General features: G+C 34.3%; 1 pseudogene across 1 annotated transcript; it reads right to left on the bottom strand.

Moving 5' to 3' along the window:
* Positions 1-2,121: 2,121 nt before the first annotated feature.
* LOC18439690 (wall-associated receptor kinase 3-like) lies at positions 2,122-8,135 on the bottom strand (annotated as a pseudogene). The gene is made up of 2 exons (XR_016052675.1): positions 6,883-8,135; positions 2,122-3,360 (listed from the first exon to the last, which is right to left on the bottom strand). The product of XR_016052675.1 is annotated as a wall-associated receptor kinase 3-like (transcript).
* Positions 8,136-24,308: the final 16,173 nt, after the last annotated feature.

Below are 24,308 nucleotides of genomic sequence, written 5' to 3'. Positions count from 1 at the left end.
TTTAGTCGTCTAACAGCTTTTCAACTCTTGAGGATGTGGGTTTGTTCAAATAGGCCACAATAATAATGAGGAATAGGGTGTACCCCAGAAAAACCAAGGAGGTGATGATGCATCTCCAATCAAAGTTGTCAACAAGATCCCTAGAAACAATTTTCGTCTAAAAAACCCAAGGAAAAATGTCAAATTTGTAGAAAATTTGGTTATACTACATGAAATTGTTGGCATCAGTTCAATCATACATACCAAATAGAAGATTCTCAAAACCCATAATAGTTTATGGACACTGGTGCCTCAACTCATATGACAGGAGACCTAGGTAAAGTGCAAAACCTTCACCTTTATAGTGGTACACATACATTTATAGTAGGCAATGATGAGCAATTGACTATTTTACATGTTGGTGATGTAAATATTGATGTTGAGTTTGAAAAATTTAATATTTCTAATGTTCTTTTGGTGCCAGAGATAAAAAAGAAGTTATTATATATAAGCTAGTTTACAAAAGATTTTCCTTTGTATTTTTGAGTTCCAATCAAATGGTTTTCTGATAAATGAAAGAAGCATAAGGATACTTCTAATAAGCAGGAGTAGCTAGGGCGGACTGTATGCACTTGAGGATGTGAAGCAAGTTTTGTTTTCTCATCATAATAAGAAGATGTATGACATCAACGGCTCAAAAATCCTCAAAATAAATTAGTCGTTATATAGAATCTACACAGTTGATTAGTGTGGATGAATGTCATAAATCTCATTCTGTTTTTGCTAGATGTTAGATGGGAAAAGTTGTAATTCTCATTTAGTATTATTGATAAGACCTCTACATTACTTCTTTTTACCATTCATTCATATTTATAGGGTCTTGCTCCCATTTATCTAATCAAAGTTATCACTTTTATGTGATGTTTGTGAAATATTATACTCATTTTTTCTTAGATCCATCATTTGAAAAGAAAATCTGAATTTTTTTTAGCATTTGTGAAATTTCATTGCATATGGTGGAAAGGAAATTTGAAAAATGAATTCGAATTTTTCAATGTAATGAAGGTGGTGAGTTTGCTAAGAAAGAATTCATTCCTCATCTTAGTGATAATGGAATTATGTAATACATATCATGTCCAGGTGTTCCAAAACAAAATGAGATAGCTGAAAGGAAACGTAAAAATATTGTAGAATTACATCTTACAATGTTATTTCATATAGGAATTCCTAAACAACTTTGGATTGAAACTTTCCATCCTGCAATCTTTGTAAAACACTAGGATTCTTGAATTTTGTTTCTATTAAATCCTCCTTTCTCATCCGGTCTTAGGACTGGCAATGGAACCGAAAATGCTCCACATACCCCCATATAATACAACACTATTATGGACATTGTTGTCTTGAGGGATTGCTCTCTCCATGAGAGTTCTAAATAATTGGCCAGAGTCAGCAGAATTTTTTTGATGCCAAATTTTGAATTAAAAGAATAGGTGGGCACATGTTTCTTTTATTGCCAGGGTGGTAAATCTGAAATGTGAAAAGTTTGACACATAATACTTTTTGATGCTAAATTTTGTATTACACAGAAATGGATTGCCAAAGTGGAGTTTCCCCTTGCTATTTGAGCTTGAGTCTTTCTAGTGTTTTAAAATCCAGATGGACAAGATGGATCTGCTGTTCATTGGACCCATCCCAATTGGGCTAAAAAAAAAAACAAAAAAGCAAATAGTTGTATAGAGCCATCTTTCCTATATTTATATTTCAATTTTTATTTTTATAAACCATCAATAAAACTTAGGAAAACATGGATTTTTTGGTAAACTATTTGGGGGTGGATATGCTTTTAGGAATTCTAAACTTCCGGTGAATTACTTTTGAATCATTTTTTTTTGGTTTCAATCAGATTGAATTACTAATTCACCGATTTTGAATCTTTCTCTGCCTTCAACCATAGATATGCTGCTTTCAAAGTTTGATAGATTTGAAACATTGATTCAAATGATTTATTAGATCACTGAATGAAATGAAACTAATTCATTCTTGAATCAGGCAATTCTAAATCATTTAAAATCGTCTCTTTATTGGTAGCAGAATCTTTATCTTGATTCAATTCTTGAACTTTAGAAAACAACAGAATTTCTCAAAGCTAATAATCATTCCAGTTCTTGAAAAGTGACAATCAATCCCCAGAGACAATAATTTACATTAATAGCCATGGATACAGTAGGGATTCCCGACAACTGACTTTACACAATATTGTTGAATTGATCTAAGAACTGTTAGGATTTCCATCACTAGGGAGGAAGTATTGTGACTTAGTGAGGCCTCGATAACTTCCTAATTTTGGTCCATCCATGCATCTTGTGAAGACCCTCTAATCCAATTTAGTTCTTGCACTACATTCTTCATTGTAGGTCTTTTCTCTCCGCTCAATATCAAGCATTTCATAGCCAACTCTGCAACATCTTGCAATTGCTCAATGCTGCCCTCCCTTAGAACATTCTCCTCCAAAATCTCTTCAAGATGGTTCCCTTTCAAATGGGATATAAAATACAAAGCTAGATTTGCATCATCTTGAGATCTCTCTGAGGAAACAGGCTTTTCTCCGGTTAAAAGCTCTAATAAAATAATCCCAAAACTATAAACATCGCTCTTAGCTGTCAGGTGCCCGGTTCGAAAGTATTCGGAATCTAGATACCCAAAAGTCCCTTGCACCAATGTAGATATCTGGTTTTGGTCCATGGGGACAAGTCGTGAGACCCCGAAATCTGCTACTTTTGCAGTATAGTTATGGTCTAACAGTATGTTGGATGACTTAACATCTCTGTGGAAGATCGGCATGCAAGCTGCAGTGTGCAGGTAAGCTAGTGCTTCGGCTGTTTCTAGGGCTTTCTTAAGCTGCCCGGCCATGTTATTCGATTTTTTGGGTCATTTTCATGGATGCGTTGGTGGAGTGTCCCATTGGGGATGTACTCATAAACCAACATGGGAACAGGAGTTTCAAAGCAACAACCCAAGAGCTTCACCACATTCCTGTGGTTGATTTGAGTGAGTGATGACTTCATTTATAAACTGATGTATTTGGGTTTGATCCACCACTTTAGCCTTTTTAATGGCTGCAATTGTGTGGTCCTCTAAGGTTCCCTTGTACACAGTGCCATAGCCTCCACTACACATTTGATTCTTCAAAGTTGTTGGTGGCCTTTTTTAGCTCTTTGGTTGTGAATATCCTTGGGGCCGTGATGCCTTGTTGACTGGACACTTTTTGAAGTAACAATAGACCTCCATTTTGCTCAAAGTAAAGCTTTTGGAGCTTCATCTTCTTCATTGCTAGGTACGTCCATATGATAATTGCGGTTAGAAGCGCCGGGCCGATTCCACCTGCTCTCAATGTTTCGCATAAACGTTAAGGTTAGGATATTTTATGTAGCTATCATGAGAATGTTAAGAAAGGGATTGTTTAAAAAGAGACCATTTACCTTTTGTACAAGAAGTTCACAATTATTTTTGTCCCTTCGATTTTAAAATTGATAGGTGTATGAGTGTCATTAATTAGACACAAAATTTCAAAAACAAAATTCTTGGACTTCATGACTCACCCCAAGCCATCCAATTTCACATGAGTGAGAATATTTATGACCTCTTGTACAAAAGATAAAAGTTACAGTTTATAAGGAGCTTAGGCTCTAAACAATCAAATTAGAGCCTACCTTCAAATAGTGTCGAGAAATGCGGTTTTAATGCTAAGAATCTTTGTGATAACTTTGAAATATATTTTCGTCTTTTTTTATAAAGTTTAAAGCTTCAAAAATAGTGTAGATCGACAGATCTATGAAAAGTTGAAAATCTTGAAAATTGACAGTCCAAAATTATGTTACAAAATACATTATTTCCAAAACTTGAAATCCGTTTTTTTCTCATGTCCATGCATCTTGATGTCGAGATGTTCAATTTGAGGATATTAGGGTATCAAAACAACCTTTTTTAGTGAAATTTTTGAGGTAGGCTCGAATTTGATTATTTAGAGCCTCTGCTCTATATAAACTTTTCCCAAAGATTTCCTAAAGATAAATGGTCTCTCAGCAGAGACTCCTGTTAAGAAAGTAGACCTCTGTTGAGATTTTGTTTTTGACTCTAGCCCTCCCACTTTTTATAGAGAGGCAGATGGACCGATTTGTCCCTATTTAAAAATCTAAATCCTAAAGCCTTCTCTTCTCTTATCTCTCATTGTTTCCCCATGGTTCTTTCCTCCTCTCACAATATCCCTTTGAAACCCACACATTATCCCTTATTCTCACATTCTCTCCCTAAAAATCCAACTCATGCTCAAATTTTCTCGAAAAACCCAGTCCGGTCTCTATTCCTCTCACATTATCTCTTTAACAACATACATATTTTTGCATCCTCTTATATTATCTGTCTAAAATTGAAATCAAAGAAGAATAGAGGGAAACAGAAGAAGCGTAAATTTCTTTTTTCAGTTCTTTAGAGACTCCAAGGATGCAATTTCTCTCTTTTACTTTTCTGATTTTATTCTTAGAGAGAAAATGTAAAAGGAGGGAAAAATAAGGTTGGTTTTTCTAGAGAGAATGTGAGAATGGAGAAGAACAAACGAGGTGTTTAGAGAGATAATGTGAGAGGAAGGAATAATGAGTGTGTAAGAGAGAGGGAAAGAGTTTAAAGCATTGGGTTTTTAAAGAGAGTCCCAAGAGGGAAGAAAGAGACATGAGAAAGAAATGTGTATAATGAGAGAAAACTCTAATGTTTTATTTTTAAAAGTGATTTACATACGGATTTTAAATTTTTTACATAGAAGGTTGGTCAACCTGTTTTTTATATTTTTTTTCAAAATTGCCCTCGATCAATCCGAATTTGATTTTTATTTTTTATTTTTTTTGTTAGTAGGGAAAAGTAGTCCATTTATGACTTACCTCTTCATTAAAAAAAAAAAGAAAATAAAAGGTAAGAGAGCGAAAGTCAAAAATAAAATTTTAAAAAGCTAATATCTTAAAAACAATATTTTATAAGGTTTTTTTTTCTTAAAATCCGCTAAAATAAATGACATATCAAAATGCGAATGAGAGAGAGAGAGAGAGAGAGAGAGAGATCTTTTTAACCGAGTACAATTTTGAGAAGAAAATGTGAGTCTGCATCCTAAGGCTTGCTTGCTTCTTTCCATCACCTGGTCTCCATGTGGGACATTTGCACGTGTAGCTACCAATTGTGTTACGGCATGTTGCTTGGGGGACACATTTGTAATTTGGATATTTGTTATCTAACTTCGAGCACTCGTCAATGTCCGCCATCCATTAAGGTTAGTATGATTAGGTGATCCACTGATTTAAGGACGAACACAAATACTATGCTCCTGGAGGAGCAGGGTTTACAGCTACTCTCTCAGTAAAAAAACATATTTGGGAGGATGTTTTCAATATGAAAATTTGAAAACCACTGAGGAGATGATTATTCTCAAAAGAAAACCAAAAAAAATAAAATTTATGAAAATTAACTTTTATGAGATTCAGATATTGCCCTCTAAAAAATGGATGTTCTCTATTCAATCCCGAGACGTTAAATATTTTTTCCAGGCATAAAGGGTGAAATTAGGAAATTTTTTATTATTAAAGTTTCTAGGCATAAAGGGTGAAATTAGGAATTTTTTTATTATTAAAGTTAATCTAGAGACTGAAGAGTTAAAATCCCAAAAATGGGATCCTAAAATTTAAGAATAGCTTACAATGAGACTTTTTACTTTTGTTACAAGATGGTCACAATTAATCTTAACCATTGAATGTGAAATTGGTCGCTGCATTTATTCTATTAACCAAGTTGAAAGTCCAAAATAAGTTTTTTCGAAACTCTCAAATCTTGACTATGATGTGGACATTTGGGAAGCAACCATGGAGTTAGGGAGACTTGTTTGATCCCAAACTCTCCAATCATGGATATGATATAATGGTGCGGTTTGTATAGAGCCGAGGCTCTAATCAATCAAAGTAAAGCACACCTTCAAATAGTATCACGAAATGTGGTTTCAATATTGAAAATTTTTGTAATAGCCTTAAAATATATTTTCATTTTTAATTATAAAATTTAAAACATAAAAAATAGTGTAGATCAAGCTAATCTTTGAAAACTTGAAAATCATGAAAATTGACGGTCCAAAAAATGCGTTACAATATACACTATTTCCAAAACTTGAAATCCATTTTTTTTTTCACGCCCATGGGTCTTGATATCCAGACGATCAATTTGAGGATATTTGAGTATCAAAATCACCTCTTCTAGTGAATTTTTTTTGAGGTGGGTTTCAATTTGATTGTTTAGAGCTTCGACTCTATACAAACGTTTTCCATGATATATTGGTTAAGAAAATAAAGACTTGGAACCAAAAACTACTCCGAATTACTTCACCTCCCTCTAAACGCTTGAACTGTTCATTTTGATGGATGGACAATTTAAAGACAAAAGTTACCTTCTGTGCATAGTGGGACAACTCTAAAAGGTGAATTTAGTGAAATGTTTGTAGTGGCAGGCCTGGCATGGGTGCCTAGCATCAACGTCCTTGGATGCACATGGACGGCAGATGGTGGTCTGGGTATCCTCTTCAATACTCTTTTTAACTATAAAAATATTTTTCCTAAACCAAATATGAAACATGACTCGAATGGCTGGCCAATACTCTCCATAACCGACCATCACATAGTGATGCCCAACAAAAAGCTGGCCCTCTTTCTTGGGTAGTTCAGTGATAGGATTTGAACTTGGAAAAGTCATGCCCAAGCCGATGAGAGAGCTAATGTTCAAGCATGGCATCCTTTGATACAATTGAACAGGGTCGTATATGTGTGTGTGCACGCGTGTGTATGTGTATAGAGTCAGGGACATCGTCCGGTAGCGTACCGTTATGGTAAGGGTTCCCCTCGTAGCCTTTAGTGCAGTTACAGACGTAACCATATCCCCTCTCCGAATCAAGACTTATTGAATTCTCACCACAGGCATAGGGAATATGAGATGACCTCGCAGTCGAACACGTCTCGGTCCCTATCGCCCAATCCACCACCATTGCAAGATTCCCCAAGCCCTCCAAACCTTTAAGCAAAGACCTATTGAAAGTGTATCCCTCGTCCTCAGACAAGAATGCATAACTTCAATTACTGAAGCTCGTGGTCTCATTGAAGTTCATCAGACTTCTAGCTGAAACATTAGCCTGTGTCATATTATTGGGGACTTCAACTTCACAGCAACCAGACCCTTTACATGAACCACTGTCGATACTGCTTTCATTGGCACATGTAGACGAACATGAAGATCCATAGAACTCATACTGCACAGTCACGCTTGTATCACAACCGATGCCTACGAGCACTGTCTTCTAATTCGAAATAGAGTAGGGTCCTCGTTCTGGGAGACTTACGGTACTATCGATATGGTCAGTATCACTACAATAACGAGCGATGAATGGCATGCTGTTAACCTTAATGTCCTTGTATGTGACGCTCAGAAGCTCTATATTAGTGATGCCTAAGAACGGCTTTGGAGGAGCAGAGGATTGATTGCAGGTTATCTCAAATCCCTCCATGAAACAACCCTCTTGGTCCCTCATGCCAAACGGGTAAGGGATTTCGATGTTTCCACACTTTGTCTCGCATCCGTGTCTTGACCCACTGAGCCTGCGAGATCCCCAAGAGGAGTGCTGTGAAAGCCGACAAAATCGATACCATCGTCATTGTTTTCACGTTTTCTTGGTAGTTCAGCCAGAAGATTCGAAACTGAAATGTGGTGTTGCAATCGTCAACAACTAACCAATCAAGCGCAAATCGATTTCCAGATTCTCATGGCCTGTTCTCAACAAAGCCTGAATGATTCAGTTTTCTAGTTTCTTTTTATAGAAGATATGGACTTGAATCATCAACTTCAAGGTGGCAACAATTATTGATTTTGAGTTCAGCTGCGGGCTGCAACATACTTTTTAGACTAAGCAAAGGATATATTTCCTTAGTGAGTTACTATTACAATATAAACTGTTGAGTTACACTTTTTTCCCCACAAAAAAAAGCACTGTCAATGTGTTTACTATTACAATATAAACCGTTAGAGTTTGATTTTTTTTTGGAAGCTTGTTGTTTACTACCACATAAAAATACCAAGCGCGCTTATAGCATGCTCATGTGGGAGCATACTGCACAACTCCCTTGGGCAAGATAGTTGCTGGGGAGGAGTTTTTTTATCCAAAATTTTGAGATACGTAAATTCCACTAGATAATAATTTTCAAAGAAAACATTGAATTTTGAGTTCTTGAACGTCTAGAACTTTCTTTCTAAAAGAATGGGACAAGAATCATTTAGAGAGGGGTTCTTGAGTTTACATCCCCAAAATTTGGGGTATGAAAATGGGGTTGTCTACAAAGAGACCATTTATCTTTTGTATATGGTAGTCATAATCATTTTTGTCTTTTAAATTTCAAAATTGATAGTTGTAAAAGTACTATTGAATAGACACAAAGTTCCAAAAAAAAAAAATCTTGAAGCCATCCAATTTGATATCTAATGAGCAAGAATGTAACATTCATATACAAAAGATACAATCCCTATGAAAACTATGCACAGCATGAGCTTTGCTCGAAGGAGTAGATGGACAATAAATGCTCCTGTAGGAGCATGAAATATTTTGGCTGAAAACAATACAACAAATTTTTAGATTTACATAGTAACAAAGGTGGATAAGACTAGAGGGAAGAAAAGAAAGAAGAAGAAGAGAATTAAGAAGCACAATAGAGATTAGTTATCAGTAACATAGGAGTTTCGGGCTATACTGAGACCTATATGCTATTTAAGTATCGAATTTGCAGGATCGGTTTACGACCATCATAGAACTAATATAATAAATTTCTCTGGTCATGTGGGATGTACTTCAACAATGAAACTGAATTCAAGGTGCTCGGAATGATCCCATCAGCAATTATAGCCGAAGGGGATTCTATAAATGTTATGGTTGCCAATTTGTACATCTACTTAATGAGTTAACGAAACACAACAACGCCACTGTTCAAAAGAGAAAAAGGCCAAAAAAAAAAAAAAAAAAAAAAAAAAAACTAAATTAAATTAACTGGTTTTGATGCTATTCATTGTGTCCACATTTTTCCAGATAAGGCAAAGGACAATGCGCTTTTTCTTTTTTAAAGTTGTGTTGAGACAAGGGGATTTGATATAACTTTTCTTCTCTCTTAAAGTTGTGGGCATAAGATACGACCTTTGAACAACCATGCAATATATATCCAAGAAAATTACATGCATGTCCCCAATTGTCCCCATTATGATAAAAACCTTCTTTGAATTTTAAAATTTGCATTCATTACTAATGCCTCGGTTTCTTATTTGTTCCCAAACTACCCCTTTTTTAAATTTCCAAAATCCAAAATTTAATTTATTTTTGGATTTTCAAAATCCACAAACTTAGCTTTTTACTCTCCGCCCATTGGCGTCATAAGTTCGTGATCTTATATATATATCACAAAAAAATTCGGATCTTGAAAGTCCATATTTTACTAAAAATTTAGTAAATTTTGGATTAAATAATTTTGAGAAATTGAGAATAAATAAAATGCTTATATATTTCGGATGATCAAAATCCAAAAATTAGTCTGAAATTGCACATAACCTTATTTTCTAGAATTTTGAATTTTCAAAATCTGAAAATTTTAAAAATTAAATAAATTTCAAAATTTTGATTTTGAAAATCCAAATAGTTTAAAAAACAACTAAATTCAATACATCCACTGTCAGATCTTGACAATCCAAAATTTAGAAAAAGCTAAATTTCTCATTTTTAGGATTTTGAAAATCTAATAAACAATTCATTTTGATAATCTATTTTCGAATCTTGAAAATTCAATATATGAGTAATTTAGTCTTTTTAAACGAAATTGTGAAGAAAACTGATACAGATATAATAACGTAAAAAAGATAGCTAAATTTTAAAGGGAAAAATTTATATAAGGTTGCAACCTTAAAATGTAGAATTAAAGTTGCACCTCAAAACTCTATCGGAAAAGGTTTTTTTTATGTGAAAAACCATCTAATTGTTCATCTCGACATCGAGATGTACGAATATAAATAAAAAATAAAAAATTTGAGTCCCACAAATAGTGTATTTTGTAATACATCATCTAGACCGTCTATTTTCAAGATTTTCATATGTTTATAGATCTACTTGATTTTAATCATCTTTGGAGTTTAAAATTTTATAATTAGATATGAAAATAGATATTCAGATAATCATAAGAATTTTTTACTCCAAAATTACATATTATGATAAAATTTGGAGGTATGCCTTAATTGGATTGTTTAAGGTTACAACCTTATAGAAACCCCAACCAATTTTAAATAATGTAAATTAAAGAGGACATGCATATAATTACTTTAAATTCAACCAACTTTGGAAATTAATAGTCCCTTGAGTTATCAATAGAGTAACAGTGATCGGAAGACAACGGAACCCACAAGCGCTCAATAAGAGGCAGTGGTGGATTCCACTCGATTGGGCACTCTCCATCGAATGATTGGACGATGATGACGTCCACAATCCACATGATTAAGGACCGTGTACCCGTTAAGTAAGGATGTAGATCTCGTTGTATTGGGAACACACTTCCTCTTTATATGGGATCTTGATCCCCAACTTTTACTCTGACGGGAACTCGTTCCCCGCACTTTAGAGCTTTGGGCAAACTCCTGCTCTCAGAACCGGAGCCATTCTTGCTCCCCTTACCTATAACTATGATCTAATATATATTCTTTTAGAAGTTTCATATGCAGTCTCATTTACGCTTCAAATTATAAAACGATTGTACTCAAAGGGAATGAACCGGCCCCAATTTGAATGATACGCGGAGATAATAATGAAGAAGATGATGACAGTATTTTATTGAAATTTTGTGGAAAAGCCATTATATGCTAGGGGCTATCTCCAAAGAGATCATTTATTTTTTGTATATACAAGCATTGATGGATGGTGAGGACCCATATTGACTATCATGAGGTCGTTTCTTGTAGCTGGTACAGTCACATATTTGCTTTCCCCGATTCAATATTTCATTAATTGCTGAAAATGAAACGAAGTTCATCAAAAACCAAGATCTAATGAACCCAATAATTCAACTTAAATATAGATTTTCAAATTAACGAGTCTTTGGCTCCCGAATATTCAACTGACTGATTAATTTCTTATAACGTACTTTATTTTTCTTTGACAAATATGCCAGCATCCGTTGACGTTTTCCCGAATTTTACGCATACCTCTTTGGGATAAAAAGTGCTTTTTGTCCAGTTCCAAATGTGAAGTAAGTTTCCGTATCTTATCGGTGAAACAGAATACTTGAAATACAACTAACCCCTTTTTTTCTTCTTTTGAAATAGATGATATAAACGATTTTATGACCATAAAAGTCTTCATTCTCCTTTTCCTTCTTACTTTTCCACATAAATGGATGGATATATGACTTTTCAATCAGAAAGAATAATGCCAGTCATCTTGATCTAATGCACTCAATAGAGTAGCGGTTTTGAAAATAAACCATGCACATCTTGTCGATTGCATTTGACATCTGCCGTCCATTATAAAAGGGACGGTTCACATCATCTGCATTACTCGGTGGGGCCCTAAGTCCAAAACATCCGAAGAAAATGCGATGGTACCCTACTTCCTATTTAAGGAGCAGCTCATGACTAGGAAGCCCACCATCCATCTTTGAATTAAATTTTTTTTCTCTAGAAAATTGTTTTTTGCGTGTCTGAGGCTGCATTCCTGTATGTGCTTCCCTCGAGATATAAAATATCTTAAAGATGGATGCAAATGTTTGGTCCAACAAAAATAAGTTAAAACCAAGGGTCTAAATATTTTCTTCATAAAATTATTATTTTCAGTTTCTAAAATTTTTATTTTTTTGTACATTTTCATGATTTCTATGTTAGATATTTTACATATTCCTTATAAATTAGGTCCAAAATCCGATTTTCAAGATGCGACTCATATCTACATCTGAGTCCTAGTATTTATAGAAACGTTGTCCTTTATTTTTTCCAACAAAACAAATCCTTGTTGACCATTCAACAAAAGGGTCCAAAATAAAAGACCTCTTTGCCCCCTTTTTTTAATGAGATAGAATAGATTACCTCTCTTGATAGATGAAATCCAAACCAAGCTCCAATGGAGGGACAATATAGAAGCATAGTATACCCGATATCATCAAAATATAAAACGATTTCCTTTGTTTGATAAGCTATTTGGGTGACCACTTTGCTTAAATATCAGGAAAGTAGCATACTTAACCATTTCGTTAAAATTTAACATCGATTAGAGTTTAATATTTGTTCAATGAAACATTTTTTTTATGAATTTTTTAATATTTTATTTATGTTTTTGAACTTATAAAAATGAAATAATTGATTTTATAAGGTTATAAAATTCAAATAGTGTTTTAAAATTATTTATATAAAAAAATAAACACAATTAAATTAATCTGATTGGAAATGGATCCATATAGTTTAGGAATTCAATCTGCAATAATGGGGTGCTCCACCTTCAACTATAGACTACAGACCACACTTGCTTTATCGAACCAACCCAGTGTTTTCCATAACCCATAGTCCAAAGTCTGGCCGATGAGCCAAGGGGTCACAATCCCAATCTGTAAATTACAGGTCCTCCCTTAGAGACGAGTCAAGGTCACTACGACTTGAAGCGACTATAACTCTTTGGTGCATAGGGGTATTTATCGCACATGCTTACACTTCACCCAAAGGTGGATATCTGGCTTTCCCGAATGATCTATCGATATGCATCTCATGTGATGGATCATAGATGAGGTTTTAGCCTCAGTCTCTGGAGGCCTATCATCACATACAAAGGTCACACAGTCCCTCGCCTCACTCATCCAGGCATAAGCTCCGATCTCATTAAGGGATAACCCAGAATCCTTCACGGTTTATTCTCTATGCCCAGGTATCTAGGGTTTTCTAACCGACTGGCTTAAATCGTCAAGCATATTAGCAAACATCATTTGCTTAGTATGATACCCGAGGGACCATACTCCCATTGAGTTTATGTTCCACTATAATAAATGTTTTTCATTATACACTCATAAGGCCTTTAAAGGCCACATAAACCCAACAAATAGGACTAATATAATAGGTAATTCAGATCATAAGTTCTTCATTTATTAACTATGGTTTCAGGTTTATGATATAGGGTCTAGAGCTTAGGATCTAGGGTCACTACTAGGGCTGAGGGTCATAGAAACCACATTTTGTTTTATTTTATCCAACATAGACGATATTTGGCATGATGGTGGATGATCCTTAATCATAACTATCACCAAGTAATTTCTGCTCCTATAATTGGTGTGTTGAAAATTTCAATTCATGGCATGTTTTTAGTAACAGGGGAGCGAGAAAGATAGAGAGAGAGATCTGTCTTTCGCATAAACACATGAGAGAGAGAGGTTACAAACTTTGCGGTCGATGACTGTTCTAGTACAGGATAGGGGTGTGGTTTGTATATGGCCGTGGCTCTAAACAATCAAAGTAAGGCGCACCTTCAAAAAGTATCGAAAAATATGATTTCAATCTCGAAAATCTTTGTGATATCCTTAAAATTGAATTTCATATCCAATTATAAAACTTAAAGCTTAAAAAATAGTGTACATCTAGCAGATCTGTAAAAACTTGAAAATCTTGAAAATGGACGGTCCAAAAATACATTACAGGATGCACTACTTACAAAACTAGAAATCTATTTTTTCTCACGTCCATGCATCTTGAGGTTGAGATGATCAATTTGAGAATTTTTTGGCATCAAAACTACCTCTTCCAGTGAAATTTTTGAGGTGTGATTGTTTAGAGCCTCACAGTTATATAAGCTTTTTCCTACAAGATAATATCTATACATGGGAGTGATTTGTATAAGGTTGAGGCCTTAAACAATCATAGCAAGGTATATTTCTAGATAGTGTCAAGAGATGATTTTTCAGTAGCCAAAATCTTTGTGATAGCATGAAATTTTACTCTCATCTCTAATTATAAAATTTAGAACTTAAAAAAATAGTGTAGATCGAGCGGATCTATAAACACTTGAATCTATTGAAAACTGATGGCCCAGATGATGCATTACAAGATGCATTATATCTCATACTTTGAATCTATTTTTTTTTCATACTTATATATCTTGAGGTCGAGATGATCTATTTGAGGTTTTTCAATATCGAAACAACCTCTTCTCGTGAATTTTTGAGGTGTGCCTAAACGTGACTCTTTAGGACCTTAGCCATAAATATATTGGGTACCTTAATATGTTGTTTCAGTGCTAGAAATCATTGTGCCGGACTTTTTCCTATGTCTAGACCATCAATTTTTGAAGTGCGCCATACTTTGATTGTTTAGGGCATCAGCCTTATATAAACATTATATATATATATAGGGTACTCATACTATGAAGTAATTTATTATTGTACTTAATAAAATTTTGGATATTTATATACATTTATTTTGTATATAGACCGTTTTTTTAATAAAGATAGTTTTGGTCATTTTGAGAGATTCTATCTGATTTACACAGGCGGAGACATCACCCACATAGTCAAGTGCATGGACATTCTTTTTTAGGTGCATAAAGAATGGAATTTGGAAATGTTTTTCATTGATGTTAGTCTATTGGCTGAAGAGTTTACAACACCAAAGTTTGGGGTCATAAAATTATGGCTAGATTGGATTTTGTCTAAGGGAGTTACTAGACAGTATACTCCTACTGGAAAATAAAAAATTTTGAGATTTATTTAATGCATAAAAAGAGAGAGAATGCTCCCCTGGGAAATGAACTTGGCCTTTTTTATATACGCAAATGGAATTGGGTATTTTTCTTGACAACGAGGTGAAGACGTGGAAAGAGACAGGGAAATGAAATGGGGCTGGGCTCTTTCCATATAATACACGGTGGTTACGGTCCATTTCATTACGAAATCGGGCAGCTAAATGTGTTATTGACCAAGTTTAGAAGACCAGAAAAAAGGTTTAGCGTGGAATACAGGAGGTTACAATCAGTTCTGGCCATTCGATGAAATTGAGTGGCTAGGTGTGTCTTTCATTGAGCGCAATGTCTAGGGCCGGCAGTGGGTTTTGGCCCGAGCCAGGCCAGCCATGCTTGGGTACCTATAGGGCTTCGCCTGAGCCCAGCTTAAACCTATCTGGAGAGGCTTGGGTACCTGCATGGTCAGCTCGACCCTGGCGCATTGAACATCCATCTTGAAATTGGATGTCAAAAAATGGTAATCCCATCAAAATTTAAAATAGCTGGTGTTAAAACTATATCAAAATGAGATCGTATAAAATGAGGCTGTTTATTTTTGGTATAGAGAGGTCACAATTACTTACAACTATCCGACGTAAATTTTGATAGTTTGCATATATCACAAAGTTCGAAAAAAATACTTTTGAACTTTAAGTTCGGTCTACCCAATTTCTTACCAAATGATCAATATTAATTGTAACCAACTTGTATAAAAGATAAATAGTCTACCTATATACTCCCTATAAATTAAAAAAAAGTCCTCCTCAGTGTAAACCTGTGTTTCCTTGGCCAACCTGTACAAAAAGCAAACTCTCACAAAATCAGAAGGGTTGCTTCAAAGTTTTACTTTGATAAAAAAACCACAAGAATAAGTCCAAAATAATGAAAAGTCTAGAGATAGAAGCGCACGATTTTTTGACGAAAGTTTTGCAATCAAGGTAGCAGTTCTCTCCATTGATACGCTGCTTGATTCTCTTGTCCAGCTCCCCTGTATTGCCAGTAAATGCCTCATCCGAGGCCTGAAAATTTTCCATTTCTAATTGGTTTTCGAGAGAGAGATTCTACATGAAAACAACCCACAAAATATTTTTTCAAAAAAAATAATACCAAATCTATAAGAGAGAGAGAGAGAGAGCGAGATTCAACTAGGGAGAAAGAGAGAGGACCAAGAGCACGCAGGACAGAAGAGATAAGAGATTAAATTTTGGGGTTAATAAAGCGGATCAGGACAAACTTGACAAAAAAAAAATAAACCGTGTATCTGTCATTCTAGATAATAACGAGTTATTTTTGTATCATACTGTTATAACGGTAAAAAACAACCGTCTGTCTATAATTTTTCTAAAACTAATCATAGATAAAATTTTACGTGAGGGAGTAAATCAACATCATACTACTCATGAAGTATAATAGCTTTTGACATATACTCAATTAAAGTAATTTAAATGAAATGTAAATGACTTTTCACTCACAATGGCAGACCTCCTAATCCATAAAAAGGAGAAAAGAAGTCATAAAAACTTGTGACTGTATTGTTAAATTCTTGTTGCCACCTGTGGAGGAGGGGAGGTGTTATTTCTTTTGGCTTTCATGTTACATCATTTTCCATTCCACGGCAATGAAGAATACACGCAGCCACTTAGACTTAGTCTTCTATACATGCATGCAATACTGAAACTTTTCAACATCATTTTGTTACCAAACTTACCCAATATTTACAAGTGCAAAACATCAAGGGGTGGAGTGATTTTTTTAATGGGTTGGGTAGAAGTTAAAATAATATTGTTCTTTATTTCCACAGGAGCATACTATCTATTTACCTCCTCGAGTAAAAAACCAAGCCTTTATTTCCGTGACCCAATTTTGTTGATGCATCCTATTCGACCTAGTAACCAATTTAAAAGAGGTGGGGAGGGGAAATTTTTTCAAAGCCTAAACGAAATAATGTCCTAAAATTGAACATGGATTTTCAGATCTAATTATTAAATAACTCAAATTTTATTTTCTTTTTCTTTTTCGTTTTTTTTTTTTAGAAAAATAATCTGCTTTTGAGTCTTAAGAGGATCCATGTGCTCCACATCTAGAATCTTTCTAAATAGTTTTTTTTCACCTGACAGTGAAAGTGAACAGCATGCTCCCATGGGAGCACAACATTGGTGCAAAAAATTAAGTTCATTAACATTAACATTTAACATATGACTATTATTGATTCCTAGAATGGTTGTTGGACTCGTAAGGATTGGGCCCGGCTACCGGCATTACTTTGCCACTTGCATTATTCATCATGTATGAATTTCTTCCAAAATTAATATGTGGGGAATGTGGTAGCCACCAAATAAAAGTGCATTAATTAACTCCCACATCTTGATATGCTTAGGGCCTCACGACAATTAATTTTATCTCTTAAATTAATATATTATGGATAATATTATTTTATTATTTATTTGGTATGTATTCTATATTACATATAATATTATTTAAATATAAGTATTTTATTTTTAATGATTTTCAACTATTTTTAGATACTTCTAGCAAAGAATGCGTAATGTTTCACAAATTACTTCGTATAAAGTAAAAATTGCTTCTCAAGATAATTAACCTTTATATAAAACTACCTATGAATTTACCTCACATAATTTTATGATGGACATAGCCAAACAACACGTAACGCAATATCATAATTAATTTTACTGAAACTGTGAACTATCAGTAAAAACGAATACATCCAACCAGGCTGTAAATATCAGAAATAAATGTTTTTTATCTATAATTCATTTGAATAATGAGAAGGTTTTGTATTAGTATAGGAAGAATTGGCTGGTCGAACTCGAAACCGACCAAGTTAACCAAAATCAGGCATTGGCCGAGTTCAGCTTCCCCCAGCTTCGAGGTGCTACTCAGGGGTGGGTTGGACTGAAAGTTGGACTATGTGATCAAGTACGGTGTCTGTAAATTAAAGTTTTTCTTATTTTTACACCAGCAAAACCACTCACAATGTCTAATTACAAATAAATAACTCGAATAGATAAAACAAAATGGAAACACAATTCTCACTTTGCTACCCCTATTGAATATAACTCGTTAAATCAAAACCTTAACTTATTGCTTTATGCGAATAGAAGAGCTCAACACAAAGTAAAATTTAACGAAGTAAAATTGTCGGAGATTATCTCAACTGGGCTTAGTACGCCCCACGCCGAGTCTACTTCTTTAGTGCTTGAGATTAATGATCGGTCTCTTGATTCTCCTATTCGTGGGAAAACCTTTTAAAAATACATATAGATCTTGATCTAGAACCAACAACCTAAGGCTTCAATGCTTTAGTCTTACTCAAGCCACTTTGGCTTGATCTTTAGAGAGATGAGAGATAAAAATCAAATAGAAAGGGAGAGATCTATTAGCTAGGAGGTGCTCTCCTTAGCCATTCATAAATCAATAACCAATCCCAAGTTAGAGCGTGCCCCTTAGGACCCACAAGAGAGACAAAGAAGATAGCTTGGTTGTGTCCCTTTGGGAATTCGAAGAGAGTAGTCTTGGTTGGGGCATGCCTCCTCTTGAAACTTAGGGAGAGAGAGATGAAGTCCTAGGTTGGGGCGTGCCCCTTTTAGGATTCTCGGAGAGAGAGAGAGAGATAATTCTTAGAGAGAAAAGAGAGAATTGGTGTAAGACTTATGAGGTGGAAGAGCCTCATTTTATAGATTTTCTGTGCCTTAAGGTTTGCCGTGATTTGTATGATCAAATATTGACCGTTGATTTAGGGAGACTTGTGGGGTGAGAGTTGTGAGTCATCCATTCTTTTGATTCACCATCAAAATTCAAAAGAAAGTGCTAGAACCTTATCCTCAATTTCCTATCAAATATTTAAATAAGAAAAATATCGCTCATACTTTCTTCATGAAAATGTCCATTCCTTATTTATTCAAATTGAATAATCAAAATTCCTTAAATCTTAAAAACATTACCAAAACACTATCTTGATTATCAAGCCAATGTTGGTTTGAATAAAATAGAAAGAGTTGGTAGCCTTGAGTGGGGGCGTGCAACCCTTGGTTGCCTTATGCACTCCAAATGTTAAGGGTCGTACCACTCTTAAGTGGTTCCTCATAGCGGCCCCCCATAGTATTTAATAAAATGATTATATATATATATATATATATATATATATATATATATGTGTGTCAAAATTTCTTAAATCTTAAAAACATTACCAAATATATATATATATATATATATATATATATATATATATATATATATATATATATATATATATATATATATATATATATATATATATATATATATATATATATATATATATATATATGTGTGTGTGTGTGTGTGTCAAAATTCCTTAAATCTTAAAAACATTACCAAAACACTATCTTGATTATCAAGCCAATGTTCGTTTGAATAAAATAGAAAGAGTTGGTAGCCTTGAGTGGGGCGTGCAACCCTTGGTTGCCTTATGTTGCCCCACTCCAAATATTAAGTACATAAAATGCTAATATTATGCTCCCTCGAGAGCATAGTATAAATCTACTCCCTTGGTGAAACCAACTCCAGACTATTTTTTTCAATCTAAAATTCTGGGAACCACCTAAAAATCACTACATGGTTACTCTTAGAAGAAGAAAACAAATGTGAAGTTTGAGTTCTATAGCACTTAGATCTCACCCTCTAAAAACTTAATGGTTCCTATTCAATCTTGAGACATTATTTTTTTCAAATACAAAAGGGTGCAATTCGGTATTCTTTTTATTTTTATTGAGGTTACTCTGTGGTAAAAAAGGTGACAACCCCAAAATACTTGGTCCTAAAACTAATCCTAAGGCAAATTTTGTGTGAGGGAGTAAATGAACAGTATATTTCTCATGAAGTATAATAGTTTTTGGCATATACTCAAATAAGGTAATTTAAATGAAATGTAAATGACTTTTCATTGACTTCCTGATCCATAAAAAGGAGAAAAAGTGATAAAAACTTGAGACTGTGCAACTTCTCCTTGATGCATTCATTCCACCTACTTGGAATGGGAGGGTGTTATGAGGCTTCCATACATGCATGCAATAGTGAAATTTTTCTACATCATGCCCAATTTTTTTATACCAAACTTACCCAATATTTACAGGTGAAGAACATAAAGAGGTGGAGTGATTTTTCTAATGGGTTGGGTAGAAGTTAAAATAATATTGTTCTTTATTTCCATAGGAGCATACTATATATATTTACTCCCTCGAGTGAAACCTAACCTTTATTTCCAGGACCGAACTGACAGCAAAGAGTGACGTTTATAGTTTTGGGGTCATTTTTACTCGAACTCCTTACAGGGGAGCGGCCGATTTCCTTTGAAAGATCCAAAGCGGAAGCCAACCTTGCGAATTACTTCCTAATGACTGTGAAAAATGGGCATCTTGAGGAGATTTTGGAGAAAGATGTTCTAAGAGAAGGCAACATTCAGCAACTGCGAGGTGTTGCAGACCTGGCTGTGAAATGCCTGAGACTGAAGTGGGGAAAAAGGCCTACAATGAAAGAGGTAGTGCAAGAGCTTCTGTGGCTCAAAGGTTCAACACAACATGCATGCATGGCTACAACAAAACGTCCAAGAGACAGGGCATTTATTCGGATACGATCCATCCTTCCCGTGCGACGGAGTAACAGGATGATTGCACATCAATGTAGGGGCCCTTGCCATAGAATCTGGCCGATGACCATCTTACTGTTGATGGAAATGACTACGGCCAGGTTTGGTTCATGGGAAATTTCTCTCCGAGACAGATTTCATTAACCAACCTGCTATCTCATGTTTGTTGAAAAACTAAATTCATGGAAACAGGTGACTACTTGTATTTCTTTAGCATGTAGATAGGGTTTATAATGTTGAAAAGTAATTTGTCTTCTCGTTCTCGTTCTCGTTCCTTCTCTGTAGATAATAATTCTTAAGACCCGGTTTACCTAAACCGACTCAGTGCTAGGTGAATTGATGTTTACGGGGTCACTCCATAGCCAACAATATGACCGCCATGTACTGGATGGCGGTTAGTTGAGTCTATATAGATAATAGATATTTGTGAGTGTTAAGCGGGATAGAATGGGCGAGGTAGGGCGTATGTAAAAAAAACGAGTAGTTGAGTTGATATTTTATTAAGAGACCAGCCCATAGAGTGAGTTAGAAGAACAAAAAAAAACAGATCACTCATGTGAGGTCCTGCATATCAGATGCAATAATGAAAGTGCCGTTGATTCAATCCAAGCTTCTTATATATTTTTTGTGTCGAAACTTTTATTCTATATTTTGCATTTTTTTTGTCACAACAAATTTCTATCGCATAAGATATATGATTTGCTTAAATTTGTTTCTTCAATTACCTCAACATATACATCTATATATTACAGATACTTTTCGACAACCCTCAAAATAAACTGTTACGAGCCACAAAATACTTTGCAAAGTGCTATGAATTCTATTAATGGATGAACCGGATTAGTCCGAAGAGAATCTGATAACATTGTTTATTATTGTCTTAAGTTTTGGTAAATTGTTAGATATCTTCAATGTTTAGAAACCCGACCAATTTCATTCGGACTTGGCCGAGTAACTCAAACTCGGTGTATATTTTTAGTAGAGTACTTGAGTAAAACTCTGGCTAATCGAAAAGATAAAAAATCACAAAAATTTTATAAAATTGCATAATCAATGTATAAGTATATTAATGTGATTTGGATGTGTTATTGACAACGATTTGTGAGTGTTTTCCTCCTTTTCTAGATTTTCCAAAATACCTCCAATTGTAAATTAAATTTCTGTAAATAGATGCTTTTTATGTATTTGGCAACTTATTTGGACTTTTTATATTGCTTTTGGTTTATGTTGATTTTTACAGTTTTTATTTTATTTTGAACATCTTTTGTGAATTATTCTTTTTTTAGGGCTTTTTTGGCCCTCTATGCTACTTACAGACACGCCTGAGTAACTTGGCTCAGGCCAGGGCAGAGGCCCAAGCCAATTTCCAAGACATTGCTCTTCTACTCTGATGTATTCGTGAAAAAAATCAGGTCCATCCAAAATAGTTAAGAATATCTAGAAGGATATGCAATTATCCTGGTATCTCATTACCCAGAGTGAGTGTATGTCCACAGCAGCCTCTAATTTCATTGCCTGATGACCATGAAACAAAGAAAAAACATGCAACTTACACTTAGGAAATGTAGAGCACCATGATGAAGTTTTGAGCGGCTTAGAAAAAATTATGAAGAATGTCATGTAGGCAGATAGGAACAATATGTGTGTCAAGTATCATGAATATCAATCTCAAAATTGATCTTTTCAATGATTTCAATAGTAAGAATAAGTGTCTAGGTATATTATATAATGTTCGTGCATATTTTAGTCTAGTGACGTTGCAAGAAGTACATGTTATATTCTGAAATGTATAGTGATGAACTGTTCGAAAAATAAAATTTGAAATAACCTATTTGTAATGTTCAAAGTTCATTTTTTTAGATTATGAAGTATGGTGGTTGAAACTATTGGCTTATAAAAATTTATTGCTTCAAAATCCATCACTAGGATGGATTCCTAAATGAGACTACGTTTGAGTAAGTGCCCTGTTGACACACCAAAATCTCATCTACAAACAGACGTGTACATGTATAATTTATGGAAAAGTATATAAAAGAGACTATTTACTTTTGGTACAAGGAAGTCACCATCATTCTTGTCCGTTGAATTTCAATTCAGGTGGTTGTAAATGTGCCATTGACTGGTTCAAAATTCAAATAATTTTTCTTGTAATTTCATCCATTTTGAAATTGGATGGCTGGAGATACTTGTGACCTCCTTATAACAAAGGTTAACAAAGACAAATGGTCTTATAGTATACAATCTCTCTCCAAGAGTCAAAAAATTTTCATTTAAGAGACATCATGAACAAAGTTAAAGAAAAGATTAAAATGCATAAGAGAAACCATTAAAATATATAATTTATATATATATATATATATATATATATATATATATATATATATATATATATATAAGACAAGAAAAAAAGAAGAAAGAAGTTTTGTAAAAAGTCACTTACATCATCATCTAAGTGTATTATTCAATGACGCCACTCACCATCAACTAAAAAAGTAGTCCCCACCAAACAATCGGCATCCTTGTTAAATGCCAAATCCGTCCCAAACCAGGTTGCCCCAACTTACAATATTATGCACCATTTTAACACAAGTGAACCTTGTGGGAGCAAATTGTACATTTGTTCTTTTTGGACCTTAATTTTTGGAGATGTACAACGAAAACTTGACAATAGCCTCAAAGAAAACAAATATTCAAATGGTTGTGTGACTAAAAACTATATGATTTTCGGAAGGCAAGATTAAGGTGTTCAAGAACTCAAAAAAAAACCCTACGCTTTATGAAAACAAAATAAAGTTAACTCAAATTATTGTTCAAAAAGCATTTTCGGCAATAGAAATTTCCATGATGGTTTTAAAATCAATTTCCAACAAGGACAATAAAATTCAAAACTCAAAAAATGGTATAGATTTATTGGATTTATAAACACTTATTTTAAGGTGAAGTAGCCAATCTAGATAATTTGTTACAATATACACTATTTTTAGAGCCTGAAATCCTTTCTTCTTATTTTTTCACAACCATAATGTTCAAGATGTTTCGATTAGTTAGGCTTTGCTTGTTTTGATCGGGCTGCAGCCCTATCAAACTTTTTTCCTTAGATATATCCTAGAATTTGGGTTAAAACATATCATGTGGCTCTTTTCCTGTTGTATAATATGCTCCTACGGGAGCATATAATATGTGTGCTCCACAAGACCCCTTTAACGTTCTCACAATTGGATTTAAATACTCAAATAATGGAGCAATGATCCATGGATAACTTTTCAAATGATGTTTTATGGGTCGGGTTATCTTCAATTGACGATAAAATGAAGATTCCATGGATAACTCTTCAAATGATGTTTTATGGGTCGGATTATCTTCAATTGACGATAAAATGAAGAAAAGTAGACTTAAGTAGTTTGGTCGTGTATACTATCGCCCTAAAATAGCACTTGTTAGGAGGGATGATTTGTTTCAAGTGAAAGGCTCTAAAAGCCTCAAATTTATAACTCAATAATAATAAGGGGTTGAATCCATTTATAGTTTCGGCCAATAGCTCAGATTGAATGATTTTAACTATTTATTTAATCCCATGTTGGATTACTAAAGCTAAACTTCCCTCCACCAACCCAAAATATAAAAATAACATGTAAAAATGAGGGAAAGAGGAAAGGGGAAAAACTCGTGCGCATGATAACTAGCAGCTGAAGGGAAAAAAAGAAAAAAGAAAAGGAAAAGAACAAAACGTGTGGAAAAGTAACACAGAGACTCTGTCTTCTTGACCGACTCATTCTCTCTTTTAGCAAGAGCACAATTAACTTGCTAGTCGCCCTATAAATAGACCCATTGCAGGATCAAGAA

This window comes from Amborella trichopoda, chromosome 3, assembly GCF_054954075.1.
Source record: "Amborella trichopoda isolate Santa Cruz 75 chromosome 3, AtrichopodaSantaCruz75HAP2 v2.0, whole genome shotgun sequence".
NCBI lineage: Eukaryota > Viridiplantae > Streptophyta > Magnoliopsida > Amborellales > Amborellaceae > Amborella > Amborella trichopoda.
The sequence above is the reverse complement of the archived record's forward strand: the minus strand, read 5'-3'. Positions and strand labels throughout refer to the sequence as shown.